The sequence below is a fragment of the Triticum dicoccoides genome, chromosome 1A, assembly GCF_002162155.2.
Source record: "Triticum dicoccoides isolate Atlit2015 ecotype Zavitan chromosome 1A, WEW_v2.0, whole genome shotgun sequence".
NCBI lineage: Eukaryota > Viridiplantae > Streptophyta > Magnoliopsida > Poales > Poaceae > Triticum > Triticum dicoccoides.
This window is the reverse complement of record NC_041380.1, coordinates 497,881,879-497,904,518: the sequence shown is the minus strand read 5'-3', so window position 1 is coordinate 497,904,518 and position 22,640 is coordinate 497,881,879. Positions and strand designations below refer to the sequence as shown.

The window sequence follows — 22,640 nt, the reverse complement described above, 5'->3', positions numbered from 1 at the left end:
GCATTCCTACTGTCGAACATGCAACCGGCCCTACTGATCCCTACTCGAACCACAAACAAAGTTAAAAAAACAGAAACAAAGTCTAGTTGGCCGGTGACAAAAATTTTTGGAAAGGAAAAAAGATAAGTTACATGCCAACGACATACATACAATTGTGTGTGGCCGATGTGCATGAAACTATGTGTGCTCGACGGGTGTGTCAGCGATAATATTTTTGGAAAGAAAAAAATGTTGCATACGTACACTGACAAATAAAACATGGCATGTGATTCAATGTACAATATTTAATAATAATAATAATAGCATTTGAAAATAAAAATAAATAAATAACAAAAATAAAATGGGAACAAAACCAAAGTGAACAGCCCTATTAATCGCTCCTGTCCCCAGATAACACGAGCACTAACAAAAAGTTCAGCCTAGAAGAAAGCCCAAAAAACAGACAAAGAAAAAACCACACCACCCCTCCTCACGGCCAGCCCATGGGGCATCTCTGTCCAACAGAAAAAATAAAAGAGAAGGCAAGAAAAGAAAAAAGAAACAAGGCAATGGGCCGGGGGCACAACTAACAGGCCGATTCAGCACAAGCAAACGGCGACCTTGAATCTTAAACAGATCACGATGGGAGGTCAAATACATCGATTGAGACTTCATTAAAATCAGTCGACTGATTTTTAGCCCAACCGTTTCAACAATAGTGGGCGCATCAATTCTGGTTTTTATTTCATTCAATTTCATCACAACTTTCTATTTTGTTTCATCGTTACCAAGTTTCAAACTTTTCCTTCAAGCCTCAGGGACAGGGACTGTGTGTGTTCACGGTGCCTCCTTCTAGTCTAAACATGCACACAAACAGAGGCATGCCGTAATAACTCAATGAGAAAAATTCACTGTATGTCATAAAACTTGAGCCGGATGACACTTTGGTACCACTATTTCAAAATACCCGAACTACGGTCCATATATTTACGCACAGGGTTCACTTTGGTCCGTATGTATAATTTCGTCTACGTATTCGCTGACTTGGCCGAGTCAGCGGCCGCCAGCTAGGCTTTGACCGCCACGTAGTCGATCCTAGGGTGAATACTACTCGATCCAGGATTATTTTTGCAAAAACGCCATGACCAGCTCCCTGTCCGTCTTCTTCCCCACGGTGGGCTTCCTCAGGAACAGCTTGATCTTCTTCCTGCCGAGCCAGCTGTGGTGCTTGGTGGCGCGCGGCGGGCTGAACCCATACAGAGCGGTGCGGCGGAAGATGCAGCCTGTGCCGACGTACATGGGGCCCTGCAGCCCGTCCATGGCGCGCATGGCGACATCGAAGAAGACGAGGTTGTGTTGGCGTACCGGTCGTTGGGGTCGATGCCCTCGAACCGCTGCGGGAACTGCACGTAGCATACGCGGTCGCCACGGCGATCGAGCATGTAGCACATCCCTTCGCGGAGCGCCGCCGAGTTGTGCACGTAGTGGTCGCAGTCCAGGTTGAGGATGAAGGGCCCGTTCGACATGATGGCACTCGTCCTGACCAGCGTGTTCATGGCGCCGACCTTCTTGTTGTGGTCGTACCCGGGCCTCTTCTCGCGCGAAACGTACACCAGCATCGGCAGCCGGATGTCCACGCCCGTCGTGTCGATCAGCGTGCCGGACTCCGCCGGCTCACCGCCAAGCACTGGCTCCGACGTGGGTTGCGCATGCATTGCCTGCGCGTTCATCAATCATTTGGAGAAGATACATGAGCATTTCGAATCGATTGAACAAGCATTTCGAAAGGAATTAGTATGTCAGCTGCAACAACATCTATGGATTCGATCAATCACCTGAATGATGCCAGCGTGGTTGCCGCGCGCGTGATCCGTCGCCCCGGCGAGCCAAGTGCCGGCCCACTGGGAGCCGTCAGACATCCATGTCGCTTGTTTTTACACGAGGAATTGGTACCTGTATGGGCTGAGGATGGCCTGAGAGACGCTGGTCTTCCTCGTCAGGGGCCGGCAGCAGCGGGCACCGAAGTTGGGCGGCTCCTCGATGCCTGTCACATCCCTAGTCCCGGTATGCACTAGGCTAGCCCTTCATCCTTCATGTGTGTATCATGTTTAAATTTTCAAATGAACTTGAAATGGGGGATGTTCAAACCCTAGCATAAAAAGGAATCCACCAGGTTCAACTAAAATAATTCTCAGTGAACCCAAATGGCCTTAAAAAATGTTCATCATTTTTGGGAAATGCTGGAAACAGCAACCAGAGATGATGCACATTTTTGCATGACATTTTGGATTATTGAATTAACACATATTGTATTTTGAATTGGAGCAAATAAATACTATAAATACTTTATTTCTCCAATAATTCTGATTTTTGTTGAGGAGCTTTGGAATAATCCTTTTAGTCCCTGCAAAATATATCAGAAGCAACAAAATTAGTTTGGTTCAAAAACCAAATTAAAACAAATGTCAGAAATAGAAAACAGAAACAAAATACTGAAAGGAGAGAGAAAGGAATTACCTGGCGCTTACCTACAGCCCAGCGGCCCAGCTGTGCTGCCCAGCCCACCTGGCCCGTGCCAGTCATCACCTACCTCTGCCAGTAGGCAGAGGAGGGAGACAGCGCACGCGCGCCCGCGGCGCCACACACCTCCCTGCTCGCCTGCGTCATCGAGGCCACCGCGACGCCTCGGGCCTTCTCTTCGGCGCCGCCCCGAACCCCTGGACGTTTCACTCTCCCCCTCTGCCCTCTCTCTCGCCCTCTCCTTGCCATGGCCGCAACCGTCAAGCGCTCGCCGCCGTGAAACCTGTAGCCACCATGCTCCCCTCGCCTCTCCGACCTGCCCACGAGCTTTTCCTCGACTCCCTCGACCTCCTCGACGAGCCGCACGCTGCCAGACACGCCGCAACGTCCTCACCATCGTCGCCTTCAAGCTCGGACGCCGGAGATCGCGTCCGCTGGCCCGACGACTCCAGACCTTCCCCGAGCTCTCTGAGACCCTCGTCCGACTCGCCGTGAGCTCCTCTACCGACCCCCTGCCCCCATGCTCAATACCGCAGCGTAGTCCTCGTTCCCGTCGAGGCCGAGACTTCGCTGGCACCGGACTTGTCGTCGTCGCCGTTTTGGCTTGTCTCCGTCTAAACCGAGCGCGTCACCGCACTCAGGGCACTCCCAGGAAGCCGTGGACCTCACCAGCTCACCCGAGATGCGCCGTAGTGCCTAACCCGCTAACGCCGAATGCCGGCCGCCGCCACGAGCTCGACTCCGGCGAGCTCGCTCCACCCTAGCTCCTCCCGCTCGCACCATTCGACGCGGAGAAGTCTCCTCATTCCATAGATGGCCTCGGCCTTCGATTTGGTCGCCGTGGGACGAAACCCCAATGCCTCCGCCGTCTCTGGCCTCGCCGGCGACGAGCCGCGGGTAAACTCCGGCGAGTTTGACCCCGGTTGGCTGGGTTTGACTCCCCTCTGAGTCACTGACACGCGGGCCCGACCCTATTAATTAATCTAGGATTAGCGCTAATTAAACCAGGATAGTTTAGTTAGTAATTGACACGCGGGACCCACTGGTCAATTTGACCTGGGCCTCTCCGTTGACCGTTGACCGTTGACGTCAGCATGATGTCATGCTGATGCAGTAAATCATTTATTGGATTTTGTTAATTCTAAATAATCCAGGAAAATCCAAAAAATGATTTAAACTTCAAAAATTCATAGTAATTCAAACGTAACTCCAAATGAAAAGTTTTATATATGAAACATTATCAGAAAAATTCAAGGAATCCATCTGTACCATTTTCATGCATGTTTGAACAATGTTTGTCCTCTGTTTTGGACAAAACAAATAAAGGGCATTTAAATAATCATATATGGAGTTGGAATCTGAATCATGTATTCAAACCAACTTCATTTAAATCATAGCTAGATGCATTAGCTCAAATCACAGTATATTGCCATGTCATGATCATGCATCATATTGTGGCATCGCATTGATTGTGTTCTTTCTCAGTTGCCGGTGTTTGTCCCCTCTCGATAGACGTGTTTCCGACGATGTGATCGATGACACCGATGAAGAACTATAATATCTTCAGAAGTGCCAGGCAAGCAAAACCCCCTTGTTCATTCCGATACAATCCCACTCTCTCGCTCCTGCTCTCTTTTACTGCATTAGGACAACAACGTTTCAACTGTTACATGCTGCGGTAGCTGAACCCCTTTCCTCTGCATGACCTGTCATTGCCACAGTAAATAGATGAAACCCACTAGCATGAGTAGGAGTTGTTTGAGCCCTGATGTGCCTACTCATTCATGCTTGTTTGTCATGCCTGCTACTGCTTAGAGTTGAGTCAGGTCTGATTCATCGGGGATGAATTGGAATGTGGTGAACATGTCCTACTGTTGAGAGCTAAGTGTGTGAACACGATTTGGTAAAGGTAGCGGTGAGAGGCCATGTAGGAGTACATGGTGGGTTGTCTCATTGCAGCCGTCCTCAGGAACTGGGTTCTGTGTTTGTGATCCATGAACAGTTACTACCACGCATTGGAATGCTTAAGTGCCCCTCTCGACTTATTAACCAACCTGATCTCTGTCCAGGAGTTGCAACTAGTTTCTGGTGTTTGTAGGTAGTGTTAGTAGTCTACCAAGTGGCACCCGGTACAGGTGGGCTTGGGACAGACTAGGCACCATGGCCGTGTATGCTAAGCGTCGCCCGTTTGGTGGGCTTGGAACCCTGTACACATCGTTTGGGGCCGTGAGCGACACCCCGGCCGGATCTCCTTGCGGATGGAACCCGAATAGGCGATAAACCTGGACTAGAGACTTGTGTGGTTAGTCAGGTCGTGGCCGACTCCCTCGCCAGGCTTCCGCTTGAAGGTTGCCGAGATACACAACGTGTACATGGTGGTAAGTGGCGAGAGCGTGTGTGAAGAAGTACACCCCTGCAGGGTTAATATCATCTATTCGAATAGCCGTGTCCGCGGTAAAGGACTTCTGGGTTGCCTATATCAGTTCATAGACAAGTGAAGTGGATACTCTAAAATGCGCAAGATAAGCGTGAGTGCTATGGATGGCATTCTCGTAGGAAGACGGGAGCGGATCCATAGTGGTGTATTGATATGGTGAATATGTGGACTCGTGTGCGCCACCTCAAAAGAGTTACTTGCAGTCGTAGTTCAGGATAGCCACCGAGTCAAAGCTGGCTTGCTGCAGTCAAACTCCACCGCCCCCTTTGTTGATACTGATGCATATGTAGCTAGTTCTGATGTAAGTCTTGCTGGGTACATTTGTACTCACGTTTGCCTATTTTATGTTTTGCAGAGAGACGTCAGTCTCGCTAGTAGTTCCGTGTGGACTTCGACGTTTAGCTTGATACCTCAGCTACGATCTTGTGCCCTCGGCAGGATCTGGTAGATAGTCAGGCTTCTCAGCCTTTTTCATTTGTAGATGTCTGTACTCAGACATGTTAAGCTTCCGCATGTGCTTTGACTTGTATGCTCTGAATATTGGGTCATGAGACCCATGTTTGTAATATCTCGCTCCTCGGAGCCTAATGAATAAATACTTGAGTCGTAGAGTCTTGTTGTGATGCCATGTTGTATTTACACATATCGAGCATATTGTGTGTATGATTGAAATGCTTGGTATGTGTGGGATCCGACAATCTAGTTGTTTATCCTCGGCAGCCTCTCTTATGGGGAAATGTAGTCTAGTGCTTCCTTGAGCCATAGTAGTCCGCTACAGCCCGGTTCACCGGAGTCCTGCTAGCCCAGCACTACTGCTCAGGACACTTGACTGGCCGACATGTGTTTCACTTTGTTTCTGTGTCTGTCCCTTCAGGGAAATGTCACGCGGTGACATCCGGAGTCCTGCCTAGCCTGCTACAGCCCGGGTTACCGGAGTCCTGTTAGCCCAGTGCTACAGCCTGGATTCACACGCTGTTGACCGACATGCTCGAGGTTGATTCATGTATGCCTGTCCCCATGGGTTAGTGCCGCTTTGGGTTCACGACTAGCCATGTCGGCCCGGGTTCTTTGTCATATGGATGCTAGCGACACTATCATATACGTGAGCCAAAAGGCGCAAACGGTCCCGGGCCAGGTAGGGTGGCACCCGTGGGAATACCGTGCGTGAGGCCGCAAAGTGATATGATGTGTTACATGCTAGATTGGTGTGACTTAGGATCGGGGTCCTGACAATGCCGACGAATCCGGAGGTGGCCCTAGCGTTGTTGCCGCCGCCGCCGTGCTCGTTCTCGGGCCATAGAGCGTTGCCGTAGCTGTAGGTGCCCTTGGTCTCGAAGAGCCACCGGGCATGGTCAAAGTCGGCTGGCTTGCCGTTGTTACTGGGCATGGGCATTTTGATGGAGTGCACCATGGAGAAGCGCATGGACATGGATGTCATGGGCATTTGGTCCCTCTCCTCCGACGAGGAGATGGCGTCGTCGTCGTCCTTGTCGACAGAGTCGTCGGTGTCGCTGCCGGCGGAGTAGGCCTCCTTGCAGCCTGGGTAGTTGCCGGAGGTGGCGACACAGTCCATGTAGCACTCCTCGCAGATCATGAAGCTGCAGTCACAAGGCGGGTGGCCGCCAACGCCGGCATGTCGGAGCCGCGCATCTTGCAGGACATGTTGACGGAGGCGGCCGGCCGAGCGCCGTCGGCAGAGTTGCTGAGCACGCGGGCGCGCGTCGCGCAGTTGAGGCTGCCGGTGAAGATGGTGCTGGAGACGTAGCTCCTCTCCGAAAGCACCTCCCCCTCCTCCTCAGCTGCGGGCGCGTTCGTGGACGCGGACGCCGTGGTCCTGTCCGGCGTGGGCGGGATGTGCACGGTGTAGTGCACGAACTCGGCGCTCACGTCGGCACCGTCCCTCGACGCGTACCGGCTCCCCCCGCTCAGGCGCACTGGCGAGACCTGCAGCATCACGGTGGAGGAGCCGATGGAGTGCCTGGGCACGGGGCTGGTGAGCCCGGACCCCCTCCTCACGACCCCATCCCCGGGGCTCCCGCCGCCAGCACCCTTCCCTCTCATCGGCGACACGGTCACCGTCACCGGCTCGCCCGCCGGCAACGACAGCCGCCGCGACATCCCTCCACCGGTTCACCCCCGCCTCCTCCAAATCAGCTCAAAACTCCAGACGATCAAAGAAACAGCAGCAAGCAGGGCGCTCAGCAGCTCAAACCGATTCCTCGCGCTCAAAGAAGAGAAAGAGAAGGGTGGTCATGGTGTTTTTGCAAAACCACCCTAATGACTCGACATGCATGCCAGGCTGCCGAAGCTCACGTGTATTCTCCGATGCCCCAGGCCGTCTCCACCAGGTCCTTGGCCCTGGCCCGCATCTCCGCTCCCTCGCTCCCTGTGACGAGCCACCGGATGGCGGCCTCCACGTCGCCCCTCTCGAGCACGCCGGCGACCTCGAAGCCCACCCTCCACACGTGCTCCACCTACCTGGCGTTCCCCATCTGGTCGCCGAAGTGCGGGCGACACAGCTTTGGCACCCCCTCGCAAACGCTCTCCGTCATCGAGTTCCATCCCCCGTGCGTCCAGAACCCGGCCACGGCCGCGTGCCAGAGCACCTCCTCCTGCGGCGCCCACTCCACCACCATCCCGCGCCCGTGTGTCGCCTCCTCGAACCCATCCGGCAGCCATGTCAGCCCGTCCGCGGTGACCAGGCCCGACCGGACCACCCAGAGGAACGGCACGCCGCTGCCGGCGATTCCCCAGACCGTCTCCACCAGGTCCCTGGGCGAAATGGCGTTTTTGCAAAAATAACCCCTGATCGAGTAGTATTCACCCTAGGATCGACTACGTGGCGGTCAAAGCCTAACTGGCGGCCGCTGACTCGGCCAAGTCAGCGAATACGTAGACGAAATCGTACATACAGACCAAAGTGAACCCTGTGCGCAAGTACATGGACCGTAGTTCGGGTATTTTGAAGTAGCGGTACCAAAGTGTCATCCGGCTCAAGTTTTGTGACCTACAGTGAATTTTTCTCTAACTCAATAGTGGTATCAGAGAAGAAGAGAAAAATGTTAAGAGATAAAGCAAACGAACATCACTTTCTTATTCACTGATGTGGGTATTTATACCCTTCCAAAGGGTGTGTTACAAGAGGTGTCTTTTAGAAGAAAGACACGAGCCAATAGTCGCGTCCGCTGCCTAGCAAGTGACGGTGGTTAGGGGAGAGGCAGGGATTATCCCTAATTAACATAAGTTAATTAATTCTTAACACTCCCTCTAATCACTGTTTCTCCTCGTAATCATACACAATCTTCCTTAAATTTTCCTCCAAAAACCCTGTGGAAAAAAATAGGAGGATATATATGCTATATGCCCATGAAAAACTCCTTCCAAAAACCCAGTGCGAAAATAAGGAGAAAATGACATATTATCATATTTGTATTACTATTGCCTCATTAAAAACCTTTCATGAGAAACCATTCAGGAAAAACTCATAAAGGAAAATAGTGCAATACAAAAGATCCGAAGATCTCGAACAGGTTATCATTCATGAGTGCACTCCCCCTGAACCTTGCAAATAATAAAGTCACCTCATACCAATTCCATTAACTTATTTCTGGAATGAAGAACTTGGTAAAGACTTTGTGAATAAATCACCAAAATTATCACATGACTTCATTTGCAAGACATTTATCTTCCACCTTTCTTCAACTCATGGGGAATAAAATACTTTTAGAGCCATACACATTCTAGTGTTGCTCTTTATAACCTGTCTGCATCTGCATAATACAAACAAAACATTATCTTCAGAGATAATGGTGGGTGGTTCCTACCAATGAATCCCACTTGAACTTTCAAGAAAGTTCATCATTCCGTGAAGTCACATACATTCATGTGATGCTTCATACGAATCAACGATTTTAGAATGACTAGTGGATGCAGCCACTAAATATGTCTTCTCGACTTCCCAGAGAAGGTCAAAGGTCACACCTTCATTCGAGGAGACAAAAACTAGTCTGTGATCTAGGATTATGGGGATTTAATATATACACAGCATCACAATATCCAACCATGGTCATATCTTGATTTGTTTTCTCATAGAACAAACCAAGATCTATGGTGTCCAGAAGATATCTGAAAATATTCTTCACACCAACCCAACGCCTTTTAATCAGTGATGCATTGTATCTAGCTAATAAATTTACTGCTAATGAAATACCAGGTCTGGTACAGTTTGCTAGATACACGTGTGCTCTCATTGCACCGTGATATGGAAACTCAAGTCCAAATATCTCTTCATCACTGCCATTAGGCCTTAATGGGTCCTTATCTCTAGTAATACAGAGATCTCAAAACCATAGTTCCTTAATGGATATGACTTATCCATGTTGAACTTTCAACAATCTTTTGGATACATGTAGACTGATGAATAAGTATTCATGAAGGAATACGCTCAAGTTCCAAACTCAAACAAAGTTTGGTCTCAACCAAATCTTACTCCGTCATAAGATGATTTGCTTGTGTCATGTATTTCTTGTGTAGTTCTAATGATATTCAGATCATCAACATACACATAAATTGTACAAATCCTTCTTTGGATTTCTTGATGAGTATACATGAGAAACTATCATTGTTTGAGTAATCCTTCTAACAAAGGAACTCACTCAGTCGGTTATACCACATCCTTGCCGACTTCAAGTCATAAAATGACCTTTGAAGCTTCCACAATACATGTTGCGAATAAATTCAGAAAGTTAATTCCATCAGGAATAATCATAGAGATATCTGAATCAAGTGACTCATACAACTATGCAGTCACAACATCCATCAGTTTGATAAACAAATTCATTATTCACTGCCAGTGATATTAAATATCGGAACGTTATTCCACTCACAACAGAAGAACATGTTTCATCTTAAACGATGAAGGGTCTCTGCGTGAACACATGTGCTACAAGCCTCGCTTCATGTCTCACCACCTCTTGGTTTTCATTTCTCATGAACAAAAAAACCCATTTGCTCCCCCGGGGAACAAATTCATAGGAGTGGGTATTACTGATCAAGTCAATGCCCCCTCTTCTTGAGAGCGAGTGCATCCTCAATTGTTGCCTTCCTTTGGATCAACTAGAGCGTTTTAGACACTCAGCCATGCATGGAATTTGGTTCTAGATCCAATCCAAGGTCTTCCGCAATTCATGAGGATAAATAAATGTCGACATAATGTAGTCTTTATTGTATGATTCTCTCGAATCCATATCCAGCGTGGAGATTTCATCATTACCTTTTGACTCTTTGTGATTTCCCACAATAGTTGAGTCAAGGTCTTCCGATGTCCCAGCACAAATATTTGTGTGCACACTCGTGCTGGGTCCTAGATGTGTCCAACATCCTTCAGGTGTCTTTCAACCCTTGGTTGAATATCAACATGAAGTTGACCTACATTTACTGTTTGAGGATTCCTCATTCCCCTTGGACGCTTCCATGAAGCCTTTTCCTCTTGTGTCCAGATTCCTCCCCCTCTTCGATAGCCGAGTGGACCTATGGGTCACATCCACTCTTTCTGACACAATCACTATGGGAACATTTTACTTTGTGACACCTATATACTTAGTAAATGCAACCGGCAGATTATTTGTGATACTTTGCAAATTGATAATATTCTGAACCTCCAGTTCAGATTCATTCGTATGTGGACCTCAGGACTAGATGTCTATTCACATCTCAATCTATTTTCTGGCATTCAATGTGGTCCATATCTCCCCCTAATGCCGGAAAATGTCCTGATCAAAATACAATCAGCGTACCCGGCCATAAACAAGTCCCCTTCTTAGGACTACAGGTACTTTATGATTGACGGAGAATTATACCTCACATAGATCCCCAATTTCTATGAGGGCCCATATATGTACGTTGCGGTGGTGAAATATGTATGTATCCTGTTGGGTTTCGTAGTAATTTCAAAAAATTTCCTACGCACACGCAAGATCATGTGATGCATAGCAACGAGAGGGGAGAGTGCTGTCTACGTACCCACGCAGACCGACTGCGGAAGCGTTGACACAACGTAGAGGAAGTAGTCGTACGTCTTCACGATCCAACCGATCAAGCACCGAAACTACGGCACCTCCGAGTTCGAGCACACGTTCAGCTCGATGACGATCCCCGGACTCCGATCCAGCAAAGTGTCGGGGAAGAGTTCCGTCAGCACGACGGCGTGGCGACGATCTTGATGCACTACAGCAGCAAGGCTTCGCCTAAACTCCGCTACAGTATTATCGAGGAATATGGTGGCTGGGGGCACCGCACACGGCTAAGGAATAGATCACGTGGATCAACTTGTGTGTTTCTGGGGTGCCTCTGCCTCAGTATATAAAGGACCAAAGGGGGGGAGGCTGGCCGGCCACCTTGGGCGCGCCAGGAGAGTCCTACTCCCTCTCGGAGTAGGATTCCCCCCCCCCCAATCCTAGTTGGAATAGGACTCCTTGAGGGGGGAAAGAGAGAGAGGGGGCCGGCCACCTCTCCAAGTCCTAATAGGACTAGGGGAAGGGGGAAGGCGCACAGCCACCTTGGGCTGCCCCTTTATCCTTTCCACTAAAGCCCACTAAGGCCCATATAGCTCCCGGGGGGTTCCGGTAACCTCCCGGTACTCCGGTAAAATCCCGATTTCACCCGGAACACTTCCGATATCCAAACATAGGCTTCCAATATATCAATTTTTACGTCTCGACCATTTCGAGACTCCTCGTCATGTCCATGATCATATCCGGGACTCCGAACAACCTTCGGTACATCAAAATGCATAAACTCATAATATAACTGTCATCGTAACCTTAAGCGTGCGGACCCTACGGGTTCGAGAACAATGTAGACATGACCGAGACATGTCTCCGGTCAATAACCAATAGTGGGACCTGGATGCCCATATTGGCTCCTACATATTCTACGAAGATCTTTATCGGTCAGACCGCATAACAACATACGTTGTTCCCTTTGTCATCGGTATGTTACTTGCCCGAGATTCGATCGTCGGTATCCCATACCTAGTTCAATATCGTTGCCGGCAAGTCTCTTTACTCGTTCCGTAATACATCATCTCGCAACTAACTCATTAGTTGCAATGCTTGCAAGGCTTACGTGATGTGCATTACCGAGAGGGCCCAGAGATACCTCTCCAACAATCGGAGTGACAAAACCTAATCTCGAAATACGCCAACCCAACATGTACCTTTGGAGACACCTATAGTACTCCTTTATAATCACCCAGTTACGTTGTGACGTTTGGTAGTACCCAAAGTGTTCCTCTGGTAAATGGGAGTTGCATAATCTCATAGTTACAGGAACATGTATAAGTCATGAAGAAAGCAATAGCAACATACTAAACGATCGGGTGCTAAGCTAATGGAATGGGTCATGTCAATCAGATCATTCTCTTAATGATGTGATCCCGTTAATCAAATAACAACTTATTGTTCATGGTTAGGAAACATAACCATCTTTGATTAACGAGCTAGTCAAGTAGAGGCATACTAGTGACATTTTGTTTGTCTATGTATTCACACATGTATTATGTTTCCGGTTAATACAATTCTAGCATGAATAATAAACATTTATCATGATTATAAGGAAATAAATAATAACTTTATTATTGCCTCTAGGGCATATTTCCTTTAGTCTCCCACTTGCACTAGAGTCAATAATCTAGTTCACATCGCCATGTGATTTAACAGCAATAGTTCACATCACCATGTGATTAACACCAATAGTTCACATCGATATGTGATCAACACCCAAAGGGTTTTACTAGAGTCAGTAATCTAGTTCACATCGCTATGTGATTAACACCCAAACAGTACTAAGATGTGATCATGTTTTGCTTGTGAGATAATTTTAGTCAACGGGTCTGTCACATTCAGATCCGTAAGTATTTTCCAAATATTTATGTCAACAATGCTCTGCACGGAGCTACTCTAGCTAATTGCTCCCACTTTCAATATGTATCTAGATCGAGACTAAGAGTCATCCAGATCTGTGTCAAAACTTGCATCGACGTAACCTTTTACGACGAACCTTTTTGTTCACCTCCATAATTGAGAAATATTTCCTTATTCCACTAAGGATAATTTTGACCGTTGTCCAGTGATCTACTCTTAGATCACTATTGTACTCCCTTGCTTAAAACAGTGTAGGGTATACAATAGATCTGGTACACAGCATGGCATACTTTATAGAACCTATGGCTGAGGCATAGGGAATGACTTTCATTCTCTTTCTATCTTCTACCGTGGTCGGGCTTTGAGTCTTACTCAACTTCACACCTTGTAATACAGGCAAGAACTCTTTCTCTGACTGCTCCATTTTTGAACTACTTCAAAATCTTGTCAAGGTATGTACTTATTGAAAAAACTTATTAAGTGTATTGATCTATCTCTATAGATCTTGATGCTCAATATGTAAGCAGCTACACCGAAGTCTTTCTTTGAAAAACTCCTTTCAAACACTCCTTTATGCTTTACAGAATAATTCTACATTATTTCCGATCAACAATATGTCATATACATATACTTATCAGAAATGTTGTAGTGCTCCCACTCACTTTCTTGTAAATACAGGTTTCACCGCAAGTCTGTATAAAACTATATGCTTTGATCAACTTATCAAAACATATATTCCAACTCCGAGATGCTTGCACCAGTCCATAGATGGATCGCTGGAGCTTGCATATTTTGTTAGCACCTTTGGGATTGACAAAACCTTCTGGTTGTATCATATACAACTCTTCTTTAATAAATCCATTGAGGAATGCAGTTTTGTTTATCCATTTGCCAGATTTCATAAAATGCGGCAATTGCTAACATGATTCGGACAGACTTAAGCATAGATACGAGTGAGAAAATATCATCGTAGTCAATACCTTGAACTTATCGAAAAACCTTTTGCGACAATTCTAGCTTTGTAGATAGTAACACTACTATCAGCGTCCGTCTTCCTCTTGAAGATCCATTTATTTTCTATGGCTTGCCGATCATCGGGCAAATCCATCAAAGTCCATACTTTGTTCTCATACATGGATCATATCTCAGATTTCATGGCCTCAAGCCATTTTGTGGAATCTGGGCTCATCATCGCTTCCTCATAGTTCGCAAGTTCGTCATGGTCTAGTAACATGACTTCCAGAACAGGATTACCGTACCACTCTGGTGCGGATCTCACTCTGGTTTACCTGCGAGATTCGGTAGTAACTTGATCTGAAGTTACATGATCATCATCATTAGCTTCCTCACTAATTAGTGTAGTAGTCACAGGAACAGATTACTGTGATGAACTACTTTCCAATAAGGGAGAAGGTACAATTACCTTATCAAGTTTTTACTTTCCTCCCACTCACTTCTTTCGAGAGAAACTCCTTCTCTAGAAAGTTTCTGAATTTAGCAACAAAAGTCTTGCCTTCGGATCTGTGATAGAAGGTGTATCCAATAGTTTCCTTTGGATATCCTATGAAGATTTACTTCTCCGATTTGGGTTCGAGCTTATCATGTTGAAACTTTTTCACATAAGCATCGCAGTTCCAAACTTTAAGAAACGACAACTTTGGTTTCTTGCCAAACCACAGTTCAGATTGTGTCATCTCAACGGACTTAGATGGTGCCCTATTTAATGTGAATGCAGCTGTCTCTAATGCATAACCCCAAAATGATAGTGGTAGATCGGTAAGAGACATCATATATCGCACCATATCTAATAAAGTACGGTTATGACGTTCGGAACACCATTACATTGTGGTGTTCCAGGTGGCGTGAGTAGTGAAACTATTTCACATTGTTTTTAACTGAAGGCCAAACTCGTAACTCAAATACTCTTTTCTACGATCAGATCGTAGAAATTTTATTTTCTTGTTACGATGATTTTTCACTTCACTCTGAAATTCTTTGAACTTTTCAAATGTTTCAGACTTATGTTTCATCAAGTAGATATACTCATATCTGCTCAAATCATCTGTGAAGATCGGAAGATAATGATACTTGTCGCGAGCCTCAATATTCATCGGACCACATACATCAGTATGTATGATTTCCAACAAATCTGTTGCTCGCTCCATTGTTCCATAGAACAGAGTCTTAGTCATCTTGCCCATGAGGCATGGTTCACACGCATCAACTGATTCATAATCAAGTGATTCCAAAAGCCCATCAGCATGGAGTTTCTTCATGCGCTTTACACCAATATGACCTAAACGGCAGTGCTACAAATAAGTTGCACTATCATTATTAACTTTGCATCTTTTTGGTTTCAATATTATGATTATGTGTATCACTACGATCGAGATCCAATGAACTATTTTCATTGGGTGTGTAACCATATAAGGTTTTATTCATATAAACAGAACAACAATTTATTCTCTTACTCAAATGAATAATCTTATTACAATAAACATGATCAAATCATATTCATGCTCAACGCAAACACCAAATAACACTTATTTAGGTTCAACACTAATCTCGAAATTATAGGGAGTGTGCGATGATGATCATATCAATCTTGGAACCACTTCCAACACACATCGTCACTTCACCCTTAACTAGTCTCTGTTTATTCTGCAACTCCCGTTTTGAGTTACTAATCATAGCAACTGAACTAGTATCAAATACTGAGGGTTTGCTATAAACACTAGTAAAGTACACATCAATAACATGTATATCAAATATACTTATGTTCACTTTGCCATCCTTCTTATCCGCCAATCACTTGGGGTAGTTCCTCTTCCAGTGACCAGTCCCTTTGCAGTAGAAGCTCTTAGTCTCAGGCTTAGGACCAGACTTGGGCTTCTTCACTTGAGCAGCAACTTGCTTGCTGTTTTTCTTGAAGTTCCCATTCTTCCCTCTGCCCTTTTCTTGAAACTGGTGATCTTGTCAACCATCAACACTTGATGTTTTTCTTGATTTCTACCTTCGTTGATTTCAGCATCACGAAGAGCTTGGGAGTTGTTTCCGTTATCCCTTGCATATTATAGTTCATCACGAAGTTCTACTAACTTGGTGATGGTGACTAAGGTACGAGTAGAATCTAGATACATCAATGCACCCATGATTACCATGTAGTACCCATAGGGAGTGTAATTGTGGCTTGACCAGAACCAACAATTACCGTATCATGACCACAATTGTCATGACACTTCCATTACTCTTATCAAGAGCTTGCAATGGAAACACTTAATCTCCCAAAATATCGTGTTAGTAGACCTAGTTTCCACTTAACACATTTCCTTCTCAATTGGATTATTTCGTTAAGTTTCTAAAGAGAAAGAAACCAATTTCAACATATGATTGAACTCATATGGAAATAATACATACATCATAAGCTATATATGTCAGAGGATATACCACAAGCATCATGTCTGATGACATAGCTATCATATTATGTTGATGGACATAATTCATTTTACAGCATGTAATATGTCTATAGACATCATTACAACGCATGACAAAAGAGACTGAATCCGGTCTCCATATATGTCAATAAAATTGAAGTCCACTAACATGTCATCGATACTCAATAGTGGACCTTCCTTTTGCTGAGCATGATCCTAGTTGCCCGTGTTCCGAGGAACATCTGGGAACTTTCAACCATTGGGAAATCATTGTTATTGCAAGTGAAGTAAGATTCACACTTGTTCCCATGGGCCTCTTGCCCTTAGCCAATTGATGAATGTACAAATCCACCAAATGCATGGAAGTATCACATTTCCTTACATTGTGAGTCGTATAACCACATGTGTAGCAACCGAGGCTACTGACCTTATCATTCTCCAAGAAATGACTTTTGCCCTTTTGTGCTCCATTCATATTCTGTTTCTCATCATGTCTCCACTTTCCTTCACCATTGACAAAACAATTCAGTCAAAATCCTCATAAAAGGATTAAAAGTGGAACACATTTCATCGATGAGATTGGAATCTGAAACCGCACTATTGCAGAATCTCAACCCTCGGTTGATTTGATGCTCATTAGAGTTGTATGTTGTCACTGACTCAAATTCATGGAATCGGACGAGCATCCATTTCCTATGCACTTCAAGCATCATCATCACCATATATTAATCACATTGCTCCTCAAAAGAGCTCTAGAGTATCAGATACCTTTATAGATCATGGTGTAGTGAAGTGCAATGTAACATACTTTGCTATAGTGACTATAGCCGGAGCCCCTGAGCGGGTGTGGTTATGTGGGAACTGAGATCCCGGGCCGCCAAGTTAATCTTGACATTCATGGCCTAGGTTTGATTATTGATGCCATCAATGGCAAACACAGGAAAACACTCTCTTGGATATGTCCAACATATCCTGCATGAAACCATCATACACAATTAATTTACTCTCTAGTAAATTAAGTTTCAAACATTGTCAACATATGGCAATCATCAAATTGCGTAATCAGGTATGTTGATGTACTAATGTGCTTCACAATACGGTAATATACAAGCAATTACCGTGAAAACACATTCTGAACAAAAACTGTAGAGCTAAATGCTCAAACAGAAGAAGAAAAAACAGAAAAGAAAGAAAATTTTGGCCTGGGCCGAAGCTATATAGCATTGCCCAAACCCATGGCACACACACATGCCACTTCATTTCTTTCCTTGTCCCGTTTTCTCCTTTTTTTTCAGGTTATTTATTACGGGAAGTTCCCGAGCATGGGCCTAGCCCATTAGGACCGTTGTGGACCTCCCTGGCCTTTCGTGGCCATACCTGAGCGGCAGGGGAGCAGTTTCCAACCGGAAAAATTCCCATAACCACCACCGCCGGCAGTGGTTCCGTGCACGCCGGTTGTCTCCGCATCGGAGTACGTCGGTGCCACGACTTCGGCCAGAGCCGAGTTGCTGCGGAGGGCATCCATCCCCGAGGCCGCGTCGCATACGTCACCTCGCAGCCGACAGTCGCTGCCAAGCCGTCGCGCCGCCGACGCCATGCACACTGCGTTTTGGCGTTTTGGGATGTTGACAATCCTGAGATGCTGGCGATGCCGCCGGCGTGACCCGCTTTGTTTGTATGATGGAGAACCATGATCTACCGAGTTTAGTGGTCCTGCTTTTTGTAGTAGACGGTCGATCCATCCTCATCTTGTGCCAGATTCGGTGAAGTGATTCTCGCAGGAAGTACATGAAAGCATAATCAATCATCGGCCCTGTTTGGATTATGGGATTAGAGCTAGTTTGGGTTAATTGAAAGCTCAAATAATCCAGAAGTATCCAAACAGGGAGGGTTAGAGTGGGTTAGTTCCATCTAACCCAACTATTCCGGTGGAGAGGTGCTTATTTGGGTTAGAGTGGGTTAGAAAATAACTCTAACTCTAACTGTGTTAGAGTATCCAAACAGGGCCATCGGCTGATTGTTCTTGATCAAAATACGACAACTAAATTAACATTCTACTGATCAACTTTCTGTACGAATGAATGCATGCAGTCGTCTTTTTCGTGGATGGCCTGTGCATGGCCGTGCTCAGCGCCGATGGCGAGGCAACTCTTCTCGCGTGGCCGTGCCGCTGTCTGTAAGACAATAAGTTTTGGGGAACCAGCACAATCCTCTAGGGGTGGCTTATCTCATTATATATAATGGTTGTGTTACAATATGTACCATATACGTACATAGGTACAGAAGCTATACATAGTCTAACATCCTCCCTCAATCTTAGCCACTTTCTAAAGAACTGAGAAGGGTAAGATTGCGCCTACAAGCCTCAAACTGTGACAGCGGTAAAGGCTTAGTGAAGATGTCTGCAAGTTGATCCTTAGATGAGATAAACTTGATCTGGAGTTGCTTCTGTGATACACGTTCCCGTACAAAGTGATAGTCAACTTCAATGTGTTTCATTCGGGCATGAAATACTGGATTTGCAGAAAGGTATGTAGCACCGATGTTATCACACCAAAGAATAGGAGGCTGTGGTTGAGACAAACCCAACTCCTGAAGCAAAGACTGCACCCAAATAATCTCTGCAGTAGCATTAGCCACAGCCTTGTACTCAGCTTCAGTACTACTACGTGACACAGTAGCCTGTTTCCGAGCACTCCAGGCGATCAAATTAGAGCCAAAGAATACTGCATAACCCCCCGTGGATCGCCTGTCATCTGGGCTACCAGCCCAATCTGCATCAGAGAAGGCCGAAAGAACCCGAGAGGAAGTCGGCCGAATATGCATACCAAATGTCAGGGTGAACTGAACATAACGAAGAATGCGTTTAACAGCAGCCCAATGAGTATCTCTGGGAGCCTGAAGATACTGACAAACCCTGTTAACAGCATAAGAGATATCTGGTCTCGTGATCGTCAAGTACTGAAGTCCATCAACAATGCTCCTGTACTCTGTGGCATCCGCAGGAGACAAAAGCTCACCATCAAGAGCTGTTATCTTGTCGGTAGACGACATGGGTGTGGTGGTCGGTTTGCACTTCAGCATGCCAGCTCTCTGTAACAACTCCAAGGAGTACTTCTTCTGCGTAAGGACAAGACCAGTAGCACGAGAAGTGACCTCAACTCCAAGAAAGTAGTGAAGCTTCCCAAGATCTTTGACCGCAAAATCAGCACCAAGAGAGCAGACAAGAGCATCAGCAGCATACTGAGAAGAGCTGACAAGGATAATATCATCGACATATACCAAAAGATACATAGTGACTTCTGGCTTCTGTAGAAGAAATAATGAAGTGTCAGCAGTAGACGGCACAAACCCATGAGCACGAAGGGCAGAGGCAAGGCGGGCATGCCAGGCACGAGGAGCTTGCTTCAAACCATATAGTGCTTTGGAAAGACGACAGATATAGTCAGGACGATCAGGATCAGAGAAACCAGGCGGTTGTTTCATATAAACCTCTTCCTCCAAAAATCCATGTAGAAAAGCATTCTGCACATCAAGTTGACGAAGTGACCAACCACGAGAAACAGCAATGGAGAGAAGAAGCCGAATAGTGGTAGGCTTGACGACAGGACTGAAGGTGTCCTCATAGTCAAGACCATGACGCTGCTGAAAACCGCGAGCAACAAGTCGCGCTTTGTAACGCTCAATAGATCCATCCGAATGCTTCTTCACTTTGAATACCCATTTTGAGTCAATAACATTTACCCGTGGTGGTGGAGGAACGAGAGTCCATGTCTTGTTACGAAGAAGAGCATGAAACTCCTGCTCCATAGCCTCTCGCCAATGTGGAATGCGCAGGGCAGCCTGATATGAGCGAGGCTCAGAAGATGGATCCGCAACAGCAGCAGCCAAACAAGCAGCCAACCAAGCAACCGTACCATCCTTACGTTCCTTAGGTTTGAAAATGCCATTGCGACTGTGTGTATGTGGTCGGGACACAGGAACCACCGAGGTCGACGGAGCAGCCTGCAACGGGCTGGAGGACGGCGACGTTGACGAGTCAGCCAGTGACGAGGAGCCAGTCACGGTAGCCTCGGACTCGGTTGGCGAAGAAGGCCGACCCACCGGTGAAACCGGCAGAGCAGACGAAGCAGCTGGCGACTCCGGCATCACAGACCGGGCCGATGGCGAGCTCGGCATAGTGGGCCGTGGCACGGCCGGTGTCGCGGGCCGATCCGCTGATGAAGGCGACGTGAGGACCCGAGCCGCGGGCGAAGACGGCGTGACGGGCCGAGCCGCAGGCGAAGACGGCGTGACGGGCCGAGCCGCGGGCGACTCGGCGGCCGCTGGCGAAACGGACCGAGCAGTGGAGATGCTCGGCGCGACGGGCTCGTCGGGTGACCATGCATGGGCACGCGAATCGATGCCATGCAACATAGGGCGATCGACGTGCCCACCAGAAGACGACGATGATGATGGTGAATCCTCCAACAGCTCCAAACGAGCTCCACGTCCGGTTCCTGCACCATGGTTAGGTAACAGCAAAGGAGAGTATGCAACATCATCAAATTGGTCAGAAGCAACAGAGGATGAATGCAGGGATGGTGGTTCGACAGTGGACACGGGAAGGTTGGCAAAGGGAAAAGCATGCTCATCAAACACGACGTCCCGAGATATATAGACACGATTAGTGGGAACATGAAGACATTTGTAACCTTTATGAAGAGAGCTATAGCCAAGAAAAACACACTTCTTAGAACGAAACTCAAGCTTGCGCTTGTTATATGGACGAAGATGCGGCCAGCAAGCACACCCAAATACCTTGAGAAAGGTATAATCAGGTTGTTCATTAAGGAGAACCTCAATGGGAGTCTTCATGTTTAAAACACGAGTAGGAGTACGGTTGATGAGAAAGCATGCAGTGGTGAAAGCATCACTCCAAAACCGAAACGGAACAGATGCATGGGCCAAAAGAGTAAGACCAGCTTCAACAATATGACGATGCTTACGTTCGACTGAACCATTCTGCTGATGTGTATGTGGACATGCTAAACGATGAGCTATCCCAAGCGACTGAAAGAAAGAGTTGAGGTTGCGATACTCGCCCCCCCAGTCTGACTGGACATGAACAATTTTGTGCTCGAGAAGACGTTCAACATGTTTTTGAAACTGAACAAAAATATCAAACACATCAGATTTGCGTTTAATAAGGTAAAGCCAGGTAAAGCGACTATAAGCATCAACGAAACTGATATAGTAATTATGACCACTGACAGAAGTCTGAGCAGGACCCCATACATCTGAAAACACAAGTTCTAAAGGATGTTTCACCTCACGACTGGACTCCGAAAAAGGAATTTGATGACTCTTCCCCTGCTGACAAGCATCACACACTACTACATCTTTATGACTAGACAAACTAGGAAGCTCATGACGATGCAAAATATGACGGACAATAGGTGTGGCCGGGTGACCAAGACGATCATGCCACTGTGACGGAGAGACCCGAACTCCACTGAAAACACGAGCGACACCAGGATGCTCCAGACGGTAGAGGCCCTGGCACAACCGCCCACTAAGAAGAATGTCCCTCGTGCCCCGATCCTTAATAAAAAGATCAAAAGGGTGAAATTCACAAAGCACATTATTATCACGTGTGAGTTTAGGAACTGAAAGAAGATTACGGGTCACAGATGGAACTCGAAGAACATTGCGAAGCTGAAGACTCCTATTGGCATGTCTAGTGAGAAGAGATGCTTGACCAATATGAGAGATGTGCATACCTGCTCCATTGGCGGTGTGGATCTTGTCGGAGCCATGATAGGGTTCACGAGTGTGAAGCTTCCCCATCTCGCTGGTTAGATGCTCTGTCGCCCCAGAGTCCATGTACCAGTGTGGATCGATGGAGTAGGACTGAGTGTGTTCCTGTTGCTTCTGCGGCGCGGGACGATCAGCCATGGCGACCTGACGGGCATTGTTGCGTGTATCTTTGCCGTCATTGCCAAGACCAAGGAAGCTTCGCTGGAAGCGCTTATGACACTTGGAGGCCCAGTGCCCATCGCGGCCACAAAGCTGACACACACGTGGACCGCCAGCCCCCGGTAAGGTCGCAGTAGGTGGGGGGGCCGAGGCGGGCGACGGTGGCAGCCCCAAGGGAGACCGGGGTGATGAAGAAGAGCGGCCACCCTTGGTGGCGGCGTTGGCCGAGAGGGAGCCAGTGCCCCTGGTGCGGCGAGTCTCGACCCGTTGCTCAGTGAGAAGGAGCCGAGAGAAAACCTCGTGTGCCAGCATGGGTGTCGAGTTGCCCCGCTCGTTGATGATCTCGACTAAGGCATCATACTCCTCATCAAGACCATTGACAATAAACGA

The 22,640-nt window shown here is 46.9% G+C and overlaps 1 pseudogene; it reads right to left on the bottom strand.

Moving 5' to 3' along the window:
- Positions 1-1,101: 1,101 nt before the first annotated feature.
- On the bottom strand, positions 1,102-6,889 carry LOC119354004 (annotated as a pseudogene).
- Between the last annotated feature and the right edge of the window lie 15,751 nt (positions 6,890-22,640).